Here is an 18882-nt window from a genome sequence, read left to right on the forward strand (position 1 = left end):
TGTCTAAAATGTAATTATTCAAAAGTTGAAGGACAAACTTGCATAGTTATTCTATGTTCACTTTCCATTAAATAAATTTTCTTAATCAAGGTTTTATACTTCTTAAAGCCTTAAACTTAATTTTATTATAATCTAAACCTTATTAGGGACCAAATGAGCATTTAACAATTATTTCGAAACTAGAGACGGAGTTTCGAAACTCTAACTTAAAGTTTCGAAATTCAGACTAAAGTATCAAAATCCCAAAACTTTGAATGGAAAGTTTCAAAATTATCCAGAGAGTTTTCGAACTCATCTGATAAAGTTTCGAAAGTGCACAAGTGTTAAATTTGCTAAACAATTATGTATTATACCTCATATATTATGAATAGGAATATTAAAAATATATATATACAACTTCTAATCTAACTAACTAACTGATAATTAGTTACAACTGAATAATAGAAATAACAAACTTAGCTTCTTAACACTCCCCCTCAAGTTGGTGGGTAGAAGATATCATTTACCCCCAACTTGGATACAAGATATTCATGTTGTTGTATTCCTAATGCTTTGGTAAAAATATCTGCTAACTGTTCTGAAGAAGACACAAACTCTGTCTTGATAAGTCCTTCTTGTATCTTCTCCCTTATAAAGTGACAGTCGATCTCTATGTGTTTTGTGCACTCATGATAAACTGGATTTGCTGCAATCTGAAGGGCAGCCTTGTTATCACAATATAACTTGACTGGATTATTTCTTTCTAATCCAAGCTCTCTGGCTAAACCATTCAACCATGTCAATTCTGCTATTGTAACAGTCATGCTTCTATATTCTGCTTCAGTAGATGATATGTCTATGACATTCTGCTTCTTAGACTTCCATGAAATCAATGAATTTCCAAGCTTAATGCAAAAACCAGAAACAGACCTTCTTGAAATAGGACATGCAGCCCAATCTGAATCACAATATGCCTTGAGTTCACAGCTGCTGTCTGAGTCCATCATAATCCCTTGTCCAGGATTTCCTTTTATATACCTCACTATCCTCAATGCAGAATGTAAATGAGACTCCTTAGGTTGTTTCATAAACTGACTAGAGTAGTGCACAACAAAAGTTATATCAGGTCGGGTATGTGTGAGGTAAATAAGTCTCCCAATAAGCCTCTGATAGATACTCTTGTCAACTAATAGCTCATCGTTTTCATTACTTCCCTTTGTGCACAGATCATCAAACTCTATTGTAGTAAGCCTAACATTTTTCTCAAGAGGAGTTCTTGCAGGCTTTGAACCACTCATTCCTGATTCCTCAATCAATTCAAAAGCATATTTGCGCTGATTAACTAAGATTCCTTCTTTTAACCTCATAATCTCAAGCCCCAAAAAATACTTCAACTCACCAAGATCCTTCATCTTAAATTTTTTGTTCAAAAGAATCTTCAAATCATTAATCAAACAACTATCATTGCTAGTAATCAACAAGTCATCAATATAAATCAATAAAACTACAATCTTCTTATCCTTCCTCATTGTGAACAAAGAATAATCAAATTTACTCTGTTTATAACCAGCCCCTAAAAGAGCCTCAGTCAACTTTAAATTCCATTGCCTAGATGCTTGTTTCAAGCCATAAAGAGATTTTTGCAGTCTATACACCATATTCTCCCCCTGACTGCAAAAACCAAGAGGAAGTTCCATATATACTTCCTCAGACAAATCACCTTGTAAAAAAGCATTGTAGACATCAAGGTGGAACAGAGGCCAATCAAACACAGAAGCAATGGCAAGAAGAAAACGGACAGTAAACAATTTAACTACTGGAGAGAAAGTATCCACATAATCCACACCCTCTTTCTGACTATATCCCTTGGCCACCAAACGAGCTTTATATCTTTCTATAGCACCAGCAGCATTGTACTTAATATGATAAACCCATTTACAACCAATGGGAACTTTTCCAGGAGGCAAAGAAACAACTGACCAGGTTTTATTTGTTTCAAGAGCAAGAATTTCATCCTTCATGGCATATACCCATTCAAGATGTTGAACGACCTCATGATAAGACTTAGGTTCAACAGATTTCGAAATAGAAGAAACAAAAGACTATGTACCACAAGGAAGATGACTGTAAGAAATGAAATCTGAAATGGGATAATTAGAGGTGGAAACAGAATTGCAAATAAAATCAGTTAACCATTGAGGTTGCTTAGGAACCCTAGTAGATTTTCTAACCAAGACTCGAGCTACTGGAACTATAGAAGTTTCTAACTGTTGTGATGATTGCCCAAGTTCAACATTAGAAGGAGAAACAGGTGGGACATCAGGAACAAGTTGCTGACCAAAAGAAATGTTTAAAAACTCAGAATCAGGAATAGAAGGAGTAGAAGGAAAGAAAAAACTTGTTTGAATAGGAAAGTGAAAAGGAAACACTTGTTCATGAAAAATAACATCCCTATTTACAAAACATTTCTTAGAGGTAAGATCAAATAAGAGATAACCTTTTTGAGTGTTAGAATAACCCATGAAAATATAAGGGAAGGCTCGAGGGGAAAATTTGTCAGTTGGTTTAGGATCAGTAGCATAGCACAAACAACCAAAAACTTTCAAAACAGATATGTCAGGGATTTTATGATAAAGAAGTTCGTAAGGAGTTTTCCATTGTAAAACAGAGGAAGGAAGTCTATTTATAATGAAGCAAGATATTAATACACATTCACCCCAGAATTTAATAGGAACTTTTGACTGAAAACGTAAAGCCCTAGCTACCTCTAAGAGATGTCTATGTTTTCTTTCTGCAACTCCGTTTTGCTGTGGAGTCTGAACACAGGAACTTTGGTGCAAAATGCCAAGAGAAGAGAAAAAAGGAGAACAATGAGAATTAAAAAATTCTGTACCATTGTCACTTCTAATAATTTTAGTGATAGAATAAAATTGAGTGGAAGTAAATGAAAGAAACTGTTTAAGAAACAAGACATCATTATTTTTAATCCTCAAGAGATAAACCCAAGTCATTCTTGTACAATCATCAACAATAGTTAAGAAATACCTATGACCACTATGAGTGGATATTCTATAAGGACCCCATAGATCTATATGAATTAGTTCAAAGGGTGTTGAGGATCGAGTAGAACTAAGAGGAAACGGGCAACCTAGTTTGTTTTGCTAAAGGACAAACATTGCAAGTGGGAACAGAATTAACTTCAAACTTATCAGAAACATAAGAGGAAAGCTTTCTCATAGCAGAAACAGAGGCATGCCCAAATCTAGCATGCCAAAGACTAGTTTTATTAGAAACAGAAATATCATGTACAGAATGAACACAAGAAACATCCTCAGTACTAGCCAAATAATTTGAAAACAAACCAGTAGCTCCTTTAGACTCAAAAATGTAAAGTCCATTACACATTCTACCAATCCCCTTGATCATGCCATTGCAAAGATCCTGCAAGATACAAATGTCAGGATAAAAGGAAATGACACAAGCATGATATTTAGCAAGCCGAGAGACAAAAATCAAATTATGAGAAAAACTGGGAACAAACAGGACATTGGAAAGAACTAGTTCAGAATTTAACCTATGAGACCCTGTATGAGTTACAATTTCAGTATGACCATTATGTAGATGAACGAAACGATGTGCATGACATAAAACAGGAAATTGCAAGGTCTTGAAAACAGACAAAATGTGATCAGTGGCACCAGTATCTATTATCCAACGAACACAAAAGTTACTGGAAGCAGGTAAATTACGATCAACATTACCTACAAGATTCGCACTGGAATATAAGGTTGAACTTTTGCTCAGCAAACCCAAGATTTGACGATACTGCTCAGATGTGAAAGAAGGCACTGCTGAGACAGTAGGAGAAACCATTGAGCCATTATCAGCTTCTCCATCAACGGAAGGCACAGAGTTAACTGCCACGGTAGCCTGAGAAATCTTTTTTCGGTTGAATTTAAAGTCTGGTGGAAAGCCAATAAATCTGTAGCAACGATCGTGTGACTGTGGCCCTTGATTTTACAGTAATCGCACGTTCCACTGAAACGTCTTTTTTCACTGCCTTTGGAAGCGGTTGTGAACATTACAGAGGCTTCAATGGGCGAGGCAGACAATTGAGCTCGATGCAACTCCTCCTTAACAATCATGGAGTATGCCTGATTTACAGTAGGCAAGGGCTTCATAATGAGAAGTTGGCTTCGAATTACAGAATAAGTTTCATTGAGTCCCATGAGAAACTGGAACAACCGTTGTTGAGCCACGTGAATCGAATTCTGCTGAGTAGCCTCGTAGTCACAAAAGGAGAAGGTAACAAGTGCCGTGTACTTGTCCCACAAAAGTTTGAGATGAGTGAAATAGGCGGAGACAGAAGAGTCACCTTGTACAAGAGTTGCAATCGAGAGATGTAGGAAAAAAACCCTAGAGCCATCAATTTTATCGAATCGCTCTTTGAGATCTTTCCAGACGGCTTCGACATTCGAAGCAAACACTATGCCAACAGATAGATCTTGGCTAACAGAGTTCAAGATCCACGAGAGCACGAGAGCATTGCAGCGCTCCCATTGAGACTGCAGCAGTCCTTCATAATCATCCATTCGACAACTTCCATCGACGAAACCAAGCTTGTTCTTGGCTAGAAGCGCGATGAGCATGGATCTGCTCCACAAACTGTAATTCTCAACACCGGTGAGTTGTTGCGACACCAACTGAACGCCCAGCGTATCTGAAGGATGCAGAAAGAGGGGGTGATTCGGATCAACCGTGATGGCCATGAACCCTAAGAGAACAATTTGGGAAGAAAGCATAAACTAAACTAGACACAAAGAGGAAACGAGAACTGCTGCTAAAAAAATGGGCCACAAAGTTTTAGCGAGGTATGGGCCAAACAGGAAACCCAAGTGAAGAAACCCAAACTGATACCATGTTAAATTTGCTAAACAATTCTGTATAATACCTCATATATTATGAATAGGAATATTACAAATATATATATACAACTTCTAATCTAACTAACTAACTGATAATTAGTTAAAACTGAATAACAGAAATAACAAACTTAGCTTCTTAACAACAAGAAGTTTCAAAACTTATGCATTTAAGTCTGCATGTTTCACTTTCTTACACAACAAACAATTTTATTTAATCACTTGACAAACAAGAAACATTACATGTCAATTCAAACATCTAAAAACATATTCAGCATGCACTTAAAATCATTATACGTACAAGAGGTATGGTTTTACTTCAAACCAACCTATTTGCAAAGGTACATATTATTTATACTTTATATTCATCATAAACTACATTCACACATCATGAAAACACTTTATATCTGGATTATATGATTTTGTAACCTAAGCGATATGTGCACGGCCACAAGCTTGATAGTGTTGTTGATAACTTTTACGAGGTCATTTGATTGAGGTAAATTACTCATTTTCCTATGACAAACAATGTATACATATAAAGATGAGCTTTTCCTCTTAATGGATTTATAGTCCAGGTTTTGGTGGTCTAGTGAGAAGGCTCGATGGATCTATCAACGTGAAAGGATGAATTTCACACTCATGACAAATTAATAGCTCATGATTTGGGTGTAACAAACATCGTTTTTCTAGTAAAAATAAATTAAATCCTCTTCTCAAATAAAATAAATAGAAATAAATATAGTATAGTGAAAGAGGGTTGCTCAACAGGGACAAAAATTCCTGATGCGATTTAGTGTTGATTTCAGTCCAAACAACTACAAGAAAAATAAATTAGAAAAGGAGGGTTTCGCAATTAAGAGATGAATAAGGATAGAAAATAAAGATTAAAAATAAAGGAAAGCATAAATAGAGATTTAAATAAATAATGAGAAAATCGCCTCAAGATAGCTTTGTTTCAATTTCGTTTGATCATCAAAATAGATTTTTGCTCCGGGGATTCATGTCGGTTACAGTCTCCAAGGCCAAACTCATTGCAACTTGCTTTTCTCTCTACTAATCGATTTTCCCAAGTCAATCTTCGAAAGTCAATTCTTTAATGGGCTAACCACAACTATTGCCGCTAGAACAAACATAATTAAGTATTGGAAAGGCCCGACTTGGATCATGTTGTTCTTGTCGAGAATCAAATCTAATCTTGATTTTCCTTAGCAGACCACCGCTAAGTGTTCACAAGAAGTCGAATTTGCCACAGATCGATCGTTCCTCCAACTATAAATTAAAACAACATCCAAACAAACATTGACTTTTTGATTTCAAAACGTTTTAATTTTGTAGGTAAGGCCGATTGCCAAACCAATAAAATAGAAAGTAAAAAATGTATTCCTAAAGGTATTTTAGTGCTTTTGAATTCTCACATATGGAATTGAGTCATCGCTAGCTCTTGGCTAATAAAGAAATTAGCCAAGCATGGTGAAAACAATACTTAGCATGTTTTGTGAAAAAGCTTAAAGTAAAAAGCAGAAATGAAAATAAAAAGGAAATTTTATAAAATCGAAAACAAAGTAAATAAAATTGAACCCAAAAGATGTCTTAAACCTTACGCTAAGGAGGGTATTTATAGGCTTATAAATCCTAAAAATAACATAGAATTCAAAATAAAGATAATCTACATTTCCAAAAATAATTCAAATGTTTTAAAATTCAAACTAAAAACTGAATTCCCAAATATCTCTCCAGATCGTGCTAACTAGGTAGCTTCCAAAACCTTCCTCCTTATAGAATCTTCCACGTCAGACCCGCGTCGTTTTCAGTGTTGTACCCATGTCTCCAGTCACGACCAGGAAAAAAAATGCAGATTTTGCCTTTTTCTGCCAATTCCAGTAAACAAATCATTGCACATAAAATAAACGAAATACAATCCAAATCAGCAGTGATATATTCATAAAATAGGAAAATTAGAAAGTAAAAAGCGACAATTTAAAACACTCATCAGGGTGATCCTAGGAAGACGACTTGATTGATTCATTGACTTGAGAGGTTGAGTTTTACAGTCATAATGAGTTCATAATCTAGGATTTAGGTAGTTCTATTGAGACATACATGATGAATTTAATGAATTGATATGATGATATGAAGTTTGAAAGTTTGTGCTAACTTCAATGTCTATATTTAGGATTACACCATTCCGAACAAAATTATTTCTAAAACAATAAATTTTATCATAGTATAATAAATCATTATATTTTCTTTTATTATTTTATTTTTAATTGTTAGGGTTTAATAAATTGGTTTGCAACAATATTATTTCTTTTTAGTATACGGCTAAAATAAGACGTCACCGGTTTTATTATTATTTTAAATAATAAAACCGGTAAAAAATGACTGAAAACGTCATTATTTTGACCGATTCTAATTACCATATAGATAAACACGGTAGAAAAAATCCGGTCAAAAAATGATGTTTTCGGTAAAGCGCTACCTAAACATTATCTTTTGACCGGATTTTTTCTACCGCGTTTACCTATATAGGTAATTAGAACCGGTCAAAATAATGATGTTTTCGATCTTTTTTTACCAGTTTTGTTATTACAAATAATAACAAAATTGGTAACGCCTTATTTTATCGTATACTAAGGCGCCGTACGTGCGCGTTTCCCATTAGAGTAGAGATAAGGAAGCCCAGCGGTGATAAGTTGAAGTTTCAAAACAAGCTCTCAAGGATATTGTTTGGCCTGGGCAAGGTACACAAAACTGCAGTCGTCCTAAAATGTTTAACAACTCGATTTGAAACCATATATATTATTTATATATTATGAGTGTTTAAACGTCAGTTTCAATCATATTAATCAAAAATATTAAATATATAACATATATTATTTATAAATTTCGATTAATTTGATTAACCGACCGATTAATTAAACTTTATTTGGTTATGTTAAGAATTTTCAAAAGAAATTCAGTTCAAATAATGGTTAAGAGAAAAAAAATTGGTTAATGATTTTTTGGTAGTTCGATTCGATCGGTTAACCGAGCCGACCGATTGAAGAGCCCTACACAAGAATCATTCGGAATAGAAAGGTATTTAGTTGAAATAGAATATAACTTTGCAGCATAAGAAGAATTTACGATGTGAAGTATTTGAAGCTTGCTTCTTAACCTGTCATTTGCAAGAATTGTTTCGGTTAGAACTTGGACGGTTGAAAATAAGTTAGGTTTGCTTTTGATTGTTAAATGTTAATACCAATACATTATTGTGCTGAGCTAACCATAAACCGTAAATTAAAACATATCCGGACACATGTATCTTTGAAAAACTTAGAAAAAAACTGAATATCTCAGGTTGGACATATATTCATATCTGAGTTGCAGTAACATCTTGAACTCATTTAAAACAATAAATAGAAGAAAAAAAAGTTTCTTTTTGAAAAAAAAAGAAAGAGAGAAGCTGATATTTTTGCTCTGGAATCTGTTGTTTTGTTCTATTCCACCCTTTTCGATTGAATCAAAAAGCAGAGATTAAAGGTTAATTCTATTTATAGTTCAAAACCAGTAATGACAATCATTCACCTGACAAAATGCATTTCATTAAATACATTGAATAGTGTCCATCTCTATTCTCAAAAGCTCTCTCAAAAGTAAGTCTTTGTTCCTCAATTTCATTGATTTTCAATGGTTCTGATTTCAAATCTGTTTCTTCATTGTTGAATCATGTTTGTGCAGTGAAAATTGTAGACTTCTAAATGTTTGTTTCTGGATGCTTTTCCAAAATTTAACCCAACTATGAATGCTCCATGCTGTGTTTTCTTTGAATATGTGAATGAAAAGATGATATGAAATTTGGTGCATCAATGGACATTCAAGTGCAGAATTTCTTTACTTGAATCATGGACATTAATCTAGAATAAATGCATATATATTTATGGTGCATACGAGCTGATTGAATCATTGTCTACTTGCTTCTTTGTGTCATTCAGATCCAGACAACACCAGGGACTGCTGAAAGTTGTGTCCAATTCTGAATACTCAACAACAGACACCCGATTCATGTTTGACTCGATATTATTTTAATAGAATCGAAGCTAAGATCTCCGTCGTGTTGATGCGTGACCTTGTCGACAGTTGATTTCTGCCTTATAATTGCTGCAGGAGATAATAGTACTCTAGGGAGTGTGATAGGATTCATCAAAACTTTTGGTATGGAAAACAAGGGGAAAGTATTGATGAAAAAGTATGAATTGGGAAGATTGTTAGGCCAAGGGAACTTTGCTAAAGTTTACCATGCAAGGAACATCGAAACTGGCCAAAGCGTGGCGGTTAAGGTGATCCAGAAAGATAAGGTTTTGAAAGTACGGATGATCGACCAAACGAAGAGGGAGATATCAGCAATGAGCCTCGTCAAACACCCTAACATCTTGGAGCTTTATGAAGTTATGGCAACCAAAACCAAGATTTACTTTGTCATGGAATATGCCAAAGGTGGTGAGCTCTTCAAGAAGGTGTTAAAAGGAAGGTTGAGAGAAGACGCGTCGAGGAAGTATTTCCAACAACTGATCAGTGCGGTCGATTTCTGCCATATCCAAGGTGTTTATCACCGCGATTTGAAGCTTGAAAATTGATGAAAACGGTGCTCTTAAAGCTTATTGATGAAACGGTGCTCTTAAAGTTTCGGATTTCTCTGAGTGCGCTCGCTGATTCGAAGCATCAAGACGGGTTACTACATACGACATGTGGAACCCCTGCATATGTGGCGCCCGAAGTTATACACAGAAAGGGCTATGATGGAGCCAAAGCTGATGTCTGGTCCAGTGGGGTGGTTCTTTATGCTCTTTTGGCTGGTTCTCTGCCATTCAATGACTCGAACCTTGTGGCTATGTATAGGAAAATAAGCACTGCAGACTACAAAGTCCCTAATTGGTTTCCACCAGAAGTCACCAAGTTGTTGTCAAGAATCTTCAATCCTAATCCGAAAGATCGAATTTCGATTGCGAGAATCATGGCAACTCCATGGTTCAGAAAGGGTTTTAACCCCAAACCAAATGAGAGACGACCCAACAATGCATTTGAAGCAAAGATGCTCACTAATTTGAATGCCTTCGACATCATTTCCTTATCGAGCGGGTTGGATTTATCGGGATTGTTTTCCGAAAATGACCAGAAAAAGAAGGAAATACAGTTCACTTCTACGCACACTGCCTCTGCTATCATATCTAAACTAGAGGACATTGCCGAGAGTTTGAAGCTGAAAGTTAAGATGAAAGATGGAGGACTGATGAAAATGGAAGGATCGAATAGAGGTAGAAAAGGCGCATTGGCTATTGATGTCGAGATATTCGAGTTCACCCCATCTTTCCATTTAGTAGAGATAAAGAAGTCCAGTGGTGATACGTTGGAGTTTCAAAACACACTGCAACAGGATGTTAAACCAGCTCTCAAGGATATTGTTTGCGCTTGGCAAGGTACATAATTAGTTATTTGTCCCTTCGAAGGGTCTCGGAATCTATCGTGTTCAACCGCAGTAAATATCGATGACTGAAAAAGCTGAAACCGGAAAATAGCGAAGGAATCTCCGGCATCATTCTTGAGTTGTTCGAATGACATTGTTTACGGTTCCAAAATATTTGCTGCTACAAAATTTAGGGACATTGAAACATGATGAAATCAAGAATGTTGTATCAAAAGGTCTTTAGTTTTGTAATGGAAAATTTTGAGTAACAATTTAATTCATAAATCAAAGTGATACATATGGTGGATAAATGGCATACATAAACTAGGCAATTCCCAAGTAGCATGGCAGGGTTTTTCCGAATATCTCATGACTTGATCTTGGATCTTATGGTATCGATAACATCGGCATCGACTTGGAACGTCTTCGTTAACACTTCATTCGGAATAGAAGAAGTGAAGAGGTTTAGTGGAACAATCGCAGCGCCGGGCATGTGGCTGTTGAAAGCCATGAATGCTAACACCTTACCTTCCCCGACATTGAGTTGAAAGTGCACCAGTCCACGAGACACGACAGACATATGTCCTGCAGTCAAGACTTTCGAGTAAAACACAATGTTAGTAGTCACAAAGCCTACGAGGAGCTTCCCTTCGATGACCACACCGACCTCCTCGCACGAAGGTGCGAGTGAGGAGGGTCAATGTCCACTCAGTTCATCGTAATTCCAAGTGTGTTCAGTCCCGGAAACGTAAGCGCATTAGCAGGCGTGAGGGACAAAGCGAAGCGATTCGTCGTGCTACCTTCCTTGGTGAAACCATCGAAGAACTCATCCAAAGTCACGGTTTGCAAGGAAAACCATTAACAAATAGCGAGCCACTCAGGTTTGCTACACAAAAGTCCTGTAACGGATCAGCGGAAAGGGAAGGAAGAAGAAGAAGCCAGAAAACTGTAAGGCAACAAAGTAGGTGCAAGAACAAGGAAGCAGCTATGACAACCATGGATGAAGATAAAAATGGTGCCAAAATATAAAAGCTTGATGAAATATTAGTTGGCTTTTGACATGTCAAACGGTGCATGTTGACATCAAGCTATAAAGATGACGCAAAAAGGCGACTAAAAAGAAATATTCAAGATGATGACTGAATGAGGCAGAAAATCAACACCTAATTCCAATAAAAATTACTGCAAATGGGGTAGGGAAGACAAAAGTATGCAACTTTGTCCACGTATCCATTCTCATAAGGATTTTACCTAGCTGCTCAGACTGCACCTCCAAACTTCAATATGCGACTTCAAAATCCCAAACTTTTCATTTTTCTTCAACAATCCATGTTTGGCACCTTCAAATATCAAGTTTTTTTTTTAAATTAAACATACTCGTATTATATTAGTATGTAGCCGTCCCTTAAAATTTCAAATTCTTTTATATTTCACATATTTTTTTATAAAAATATCAATAATACATTTTCGTCCTTCTAAATTTATAAGTACATTCTCCTAGTAAAAGATTCACGGTGCACTTTGGGTGTGCACATGCCTAACTTCAAATCTGAAATATTTTTATTATTTTATTATATTAGTTATCTTAAAATTTTATTTATATTTACCCTATACAAAAAGTTTATATTATTAATATACATATATTTATATTCAAAATTATTTTTAAATATATAATAACTATAATCTTCTCTAAAATTTTAAAAGTTAATCCCTATTATAAAATTTTATCTCCGTACCAAAATATCCACATCTAATACCCCACGCCCAATTTAGCAACTAATAGAGCTTATTAAATATCTTCTCTGTCCCAATCTAATCAAACAGCAACTCCTAACTAATTATGTTGACTTCCCAATTGTTTCAAGGTATCATCAACAGCACAGTAAATTTGATCAATTTACAAAGTTCAGCCATGTCAATCTTACCACAATTTGGTCGATTAGGGTGGCATGCCCTCTTGTAATGAAGTCTATAGTTCTCTGATGGTTCTAATTCAGTTTATCCTCTAATTTCTTTTGCAACTTTGATATGTCCTCTTTTAGTCTAAGCTAATTTTGATTCACTTTCCTTAGTCTTGGGTCGAGTATTATGAGGATGTAGTAGGTCCGGTACTTTTTCTCCTTTTGAATAAAACAATTTTTGTCACTCCTATGTTTTAATAATGAATGCATGTTTAAAAGAACGCGAAAATGCATGGAGATTTTGAGACATTGATTCAAAAGTGAACCAATTAAAACCATTAATAGCCAACTGGGTTTTAGGAAACCAAATGAGTTTCATACCAGGTCGATCCATCACCAACAATATAATAATTTCTCAAGAAATCATTCACTAGATGAAATCGAAAAGGGAAAAGAAAGATGGATGGTAATAAAAATTAACCTTGAGAAGGCCTCTCGAATGGTCATTCATTAACGACACACTACATGACATCAGAATCCCAGATACACTACGATGAGTGATAATGAAATACGTGACTTCAGTCTCAACACAAGTCCTTTGGAATGGATCAACCACGGACTCGTTTAAGTCGTCCAGAGGTATTCGATTGGGAGATCCCTTCTCCCATATTTGATCGCACTTTGCATGGAAAGGTTAACCCAAATAATTCAGTGTGAAGTAAAGAATGGAAATTGGAAGCCAGTTCAACTAGTAAGGGATGATCTACCGATATCACAATTATTATTTGCGGACGACACAGTCTTATTCGTCAATGCATCATTGGAGCAACTATCAACGATAAGAAGAATATTGGAAGAATTTTATCAAGCTTCTGGTCATATAATAAGCGTAGAAAAACGACCATCTATTTTTTTCTTCTAAAAATGTGGACAATAGCTTGAGACATCTTATCAACTCCCAATTTGGTTTCAATGAGGTGCTCGATCTGGGAAAATACCTATGAGTCCTTTTGCAAAACAGGGTCACCAAAGCTTCATATATTTACCTAATTCAAAAGGTAAGAGATAGACCTATTGGATAGAAGGCTTGAACCCTTTCCCTAGCCGAAAGAATCACTCTCGCCAAGGCAATGCTATCAAGCATTCCTTACTACACCATGCAGTCGACCTTTCTCCCTAAAGGAACGTGCGAAGAAATCGAAAAGCTGATAAGGAGTTCTGGATCAAATTCTTCCAATGTGCTCGGATTCTTCCTGGTCATAAATCAAAAATAATAAAATTAAATCAATAACTCTTCCAAATCCCCAGCAACAATGCCAATTTTGACACGCGTCGTTATTATGTCAAAAAATTGCCTTAATCTCAGTAAAATAAACAAGAATAAGTAGAATAGTAAGAGTAAGGGTCAATCCACGTGGACTAATAGTTTAACAATTTCCTCGCTTTTGATCTTGTTTTAGGCGTGATTTGTAAAAGAAATTAGAGGGAGATTTTGGAGAGTTGAAGTGAAGTAATAAAAATGATTAAAATAAAATAAAATGGTAAATTAAGAAAATAAAATTCAATTGGTAAAAATTAGCCTTGGGCTAAATCTTTTGCCTCGATTTTAATAGATCCTTGAATAGAATTTTACCTCCGGTCTCATGCCAGTTACAGTCTACATGGCCCAACCCTTGTAAGTTATTTTTCTCTCAAATCAATCGAGAATCTAAAATCAATTTTCAAATCTCAACTCTTTGTGAGTTAATAATGGCAATCAGTTGTTAATTCAACGCTTTTAAATTCTGGAAAAACCCGAGTCGGATTCCATCGTCTCAATTCAGAATCTAACTCGATTTCATTTTCCCTTAGTGGATCGTCACTAAGTGTGTTCATAGGAAATCGAATGTGCCACAAGTCAATCCTTCCTCCCAACTATTAATTGAAACCAAAATTCAAATCCAACGTGCACTTTTTGAAATAAAATTGCTTTGATTGTAAAAGGATGGTCGATTATCGATCATTCTTTTTGAAAACCAAAAATGTAACCCTTGAGGGTATGAAGTACTTTTCGATCCTCACGACTTAGAATTGAGTCATTATTTTAGCCTTTGGCTATGACAACGTAGCTAAGCATGATTGAATTCATGCTTAGTATTTTAAGAAAGTAAACTAAAATATTGAAAAGAAAAAGAAACAAACTTTTATAAAAACTTAAATAAAGAAACAAGAGTTGAATGGATTCTGAATGAAGAAATTGATCATTAGAGGCTTACCCCAATGGGCTATTTATAGTCCTAAAAAAACTAAAAGATAACATTTAAAAATAAAAAGATAACTCCCAAAATAAAAATAAAATAAATCATAATTTGAATTCAAAAATTTGGCTGAGTCTTTGGTCTTCACACCACTACTGACTGGATCTTCCAAAAGCTACTAATTGGGCCTTTTAGAAGCTGTTGATTGGGCACCACGTCACCTACCACATCATCACCGTGTCAGTTGCCTTGTTAGCTACCACATCATTTGTTGACTAGGTATCATGTCGGGCATTTCATTTCCTAATTTGTGCCCACTAATCCATCCACGAATCCATAAAAATAAAAAATTGCACGATTTCGTTGTTCTTAGCATAATTTATGGAATTTAATGTCCTACATCGAAAATAAATGGAAATGCCTAAGTTAGCAACTAAAATTATCTAATCAAGGAGAAATTAATCATAAAATAATGTATAATTCAAACACTAATCAACAATATAAACCGTTATGAGATGCATTGCAATATACCACATACTCTTTACCAGATTCAGGTTGTACCAACATTGGTGCTTCCATCAAAATCTTCTTTAGAGTTTCAAAGCTCTCTTGGCACTTCTTTGTCCAAATAAATGAAACATCTTTTCTTAGGAGCTTGGTCAAAGGAGAAGTAATCATCGAAAAGATCTTCACGAACCTTCGATAGTAACCAGCAAGTCCTAAGAAGCTTCGAACCTCTACAATATTCTCTGGGGGATTCCACTCCACTATTGCCCGAACTTTCTTAGGATCAACTCTTATACCTTATGTCGATACCACATGGCCAAGAAAAGTAATTTCTGATAGCCAAAATTTACAACAGGACAGCTTGACATACAACTTTTTCTCCTTAAGGATCTCGAGCATAGTATGAAGGTGAGCATCATGCTCTTTCTTCGTCCTCGAGTACACTAGAATGTCATCAATAAATACCACTAATAACTTCATAAAAAGACTATGTGTTGAGTTATTCGATCGATGGAATAGGCCAAGAGGGGGGTGAATTGGCAAATAAAATTTTGGTGGAAGCTTTTGAACAAAATTGAAAAGATTTGCACAACGATTTAGAGTGGTTCGACTTTCTCAACCAAAGTCTACGTCCACTACCTTAGCTATCCACACTAAGGATTTTCCAACAAATTCACTAATTTTTTCTTTCTTTTGAGGCCAAAGAGATAACCTTACAACTCCCTCAAGAATATACCCCAATTCTTGAGAACACTCTTTCTCAAATAGAAGATTACAAATTCGCAAACTTACAAGGAAAACCACACAAGGCAATATGTTTGCACAATTCTAGAACAAAGAAAAGAACACTAAAAATGAATACAATTGATTACAAGAAGTGTTCTTGAAAGCAAAATGAATATTGAATGAAAAATAGGCTTGAATTGCTCAAACAATGAGTTTGATGCTTTCTCTTTGATTCTCTCTTGATTCTAGTTGCTTGTTGTTTCTTGTTTTTGATCAATGGCTTCAAAACTTGTTTAAACACTCCTTCAAATGATTCTGAACGTTGGGGATGCTTAGTGGAGTCAATAGAGTCGTTTAAGTGTGAAAACAATTAATAAAATCAGTTGGGAGCGTCAGTGCATCGATGCATACCCATGGTGCATCGGTGCAATTGTGTAAAATTCAAATATTTTGACTGTTGGACCCTTAGTGCATCGGTGCACTAAGAGTGCATTAAGTGCATTCGATGTTTCAAAATAGCTAGAGTGAATCGATGCATGGCTTGTGCATTGATGCATCAAATGCACTGAGTGCATCGATGCATAAAATGCACTGAGTGCATCGATGCATAAAATGCATTCGATGTTTAATTTAATCCATGGTGCATCGATGCATGGATTGGTGCATCGGTGCATCACTATGAAAAAATTGATTTTAGGCTTGATTTTGGTTCAAAATACTTTGTAAAAATTGTTCTAAAAATAGTTTAAGTATAAAACACAATTTTACACATTTAGTAAGGTTTAAAATTGATCTTGAAAGACTTGGAGTAATATTTTGATATTCGATTAATTAAATCGAATATACTTAGAAAATCATTTGTAAATTTTAAAATTCATTTAAACTTAATTTGTTATATTGAAACATCAAAATGTTTTCAATAATCTCCCCCTTTTTGATATAACAAAACATTTGTGTTATTTTAAGATTTTCTAAAATTTGAATTCAATTTTGAAAAATTATTCCCCCTTACTATAACACTTCTCCCCCTTTTTGTTAAATCAAAAAGACTTTAAAAACGTTTTAAACAAGTTTTTGAAAAACATAGCCAATTGATTTAAAATATATATAGCTTAAGCTGCTAAGATCACAATCAAAAGAGAGATTAGCCATTAGTTCCATAATCAATATTCATAATCATATGTGAAATGGCATAATTGGTCATATATGTCTAATGATGCAAAAATAAGAAAATTCAACCAAACCAAATATATATATATTAAGTTTAAAATCCAATCATCCAAACCATAACAAATTCAAGCATTTAACAATCCAGAAACATAAAAAACAATCCAAGTTTGAAATACTAAGAAAGCATGGAGAAAAGGTCTAATCCATCGGAGGGTCGGGAGGAGGAGGATAATGAGCTCGAACTTCAAGAGTGAGCGCGTCCATACGTTCACGCATCTCCCACTGAAACTCAGTAATATGAGACTCCATGGAGGCAAACCTCAGATCAAATGACTCCAAGAAAAATCAAAAATATGGTGGCATTTGATCTTCTTGCCGTGCCGGTTCCGGTACAGGCTCATCGTCTAGTATGTGATCGTCGATATCTTGCATAAGTTGTTGAAACTCAGGATCATCGTCAGCAGCAGTTGTCGGAGGAGGAGGAGCACGAGAAGAGATAGGAGCAGTTCGTGAAAAACTCGCTCCCGGAGTTTGCTTACCGGGTCGAATGACCCAAAGACTGGTTTCCTCGTCTTATTTCCAATCCACTTTCTTCAAGGATGTAAGATTGATTTGATTTTGGAGTGGGATAGGATTGTCAAGAGAGATGTTTTGACCTAGTTTGATAAAGAGGTTACTAAGAAGATATCCATAGATCAATGTTTCGATATGTTTTGAAGGAACAATGTTTATGATGTCCACTAGTTAACTGAAAATAATGTGGGGTAGATTTATTTTGATTTTATTTTTAATACAGTGCATTCACCATAAATCCCTAGCACGAAGAGTGGAGTACCTACCTCCGGATGGTCTAAACCACCAAGAGATCATCAAATGAAGAAAACGATCGTGATGAGATCGTAGAGTACTAACACTAGAGTTTGGAACATAGGGATATTCCACATTTTCATTCTCATTATATATCCCATCATCATCTAACCCAAACTGGAAAGCTATAGTCTTGGGGTCAATATTAATATATTGGCCTAAAAGATAGGATATAATAGATATAGTCCCACATTGAGTTTCGTTTTGAATACACACCGCATTGGACTAGAAGGTGCAGACTAATTGTTGATAGAAGATAGGTTTGAGATGAAACAATTTATCAAACTTCCAAGTTTTAAGAATCGGAAGGTATTCAAATTCCATATCTATCATGGCTTGAAGAGAAGGAATACGCTCTTCACGGATTCTATAAGTTTGGAAAGAATTTCTGTACCTAGAGAACAACTCGTCTCTACAACGCTCAGGCATGTTAAAACAAGATCCTAAAAGAGATGTAGGTAGAGAAAGAATGGGATTAGGAGGTTGGTTTGAACGAGAATGACTCGATGAAGTCCTAGGGCATTTGGGATTAGACATGGTGTAGGAATCGGAAAAAATAATATAACCTGCAAATTGAAACACATGTATGCAATATAATCAATCCCAAAACTCAAATGAGTCCTCAATAATTCAAGGTTCGCTAAACCGAAACCTAATGGGCAAGGTTTTTGAAAACTATTTGAAAATAATTTTTGTAAAATCATAATATTTATAGTTTCAATGAAAACAACATAATTAAATCAAAAACATCAAATTTAAAAATTAAATTCAGATTTTCTTTTTTTATTATTATTATTTCGAAAATTCAAAAATTCTTTGAAAATTTGTTAGTTTTTGATGAAATTAGTTGTAAAATCTAGTTTCTAATCATCAAACAATCAATGCCCGATATAATGTTCATCCTAGAACTAATTAAAACTAGTCCTAAGATCAAAAATCAATAAAATAGAGGTTTTTGAAATATTACCATGAAAATTTCAGATTTGATGAGAATGAGATGTTTCGCACGATTTGGTGATAAGAGCATGATTAGAAGTTGAAAAGCTCGAAGATTCTGACAAAATTTCGTTGATTTTGAGCAAGAAGAGAATTTAGAGAGTGAGAGGGACGAGCGGCTAGAGAGGTTT

At 35.1% G+C, this 18882-nt stretch overlaps 2 pseudogenes; one reads left to right on the forward strand and one right to left on the reverse strand.

Annotated features, from left to right (window-relative positions):
• Positions 1-9074: 9074 nt before the first annotated feature.
• LOC120157378 lies at positions 9075-10368 on the forward strand (annotated as a pseudogene).
• Positions 10369-10632: 264 nt separating this feature from the next.
• Positions 10633-11345, reverse strand: LOC120157379 (annotated as a pseudogene).
• Positions 11346-18882: the final 7537 nt, after the last annotated feature.

The sequence above is a fragment of the Hibiscus syriacus genome, unplaced genomic scaffold (genome assembly GCF_006381635.1).
Source record: "Hibiscus syriacus cultivar Baekdansim isolate YM2019G1 unplaced genomic scaffold, ASM638163v2 tig00111250_pilon, whole genome shotgun sequence".
In the NCBI taxonomy this organism is placed as follows: domain Eukaryota; kingdom Viridiplantae; phylum Streptophyta; class Magnoliopsida; order Malvales; family Malvaceae; genus Hibiscus; species Hibiscus syriacus.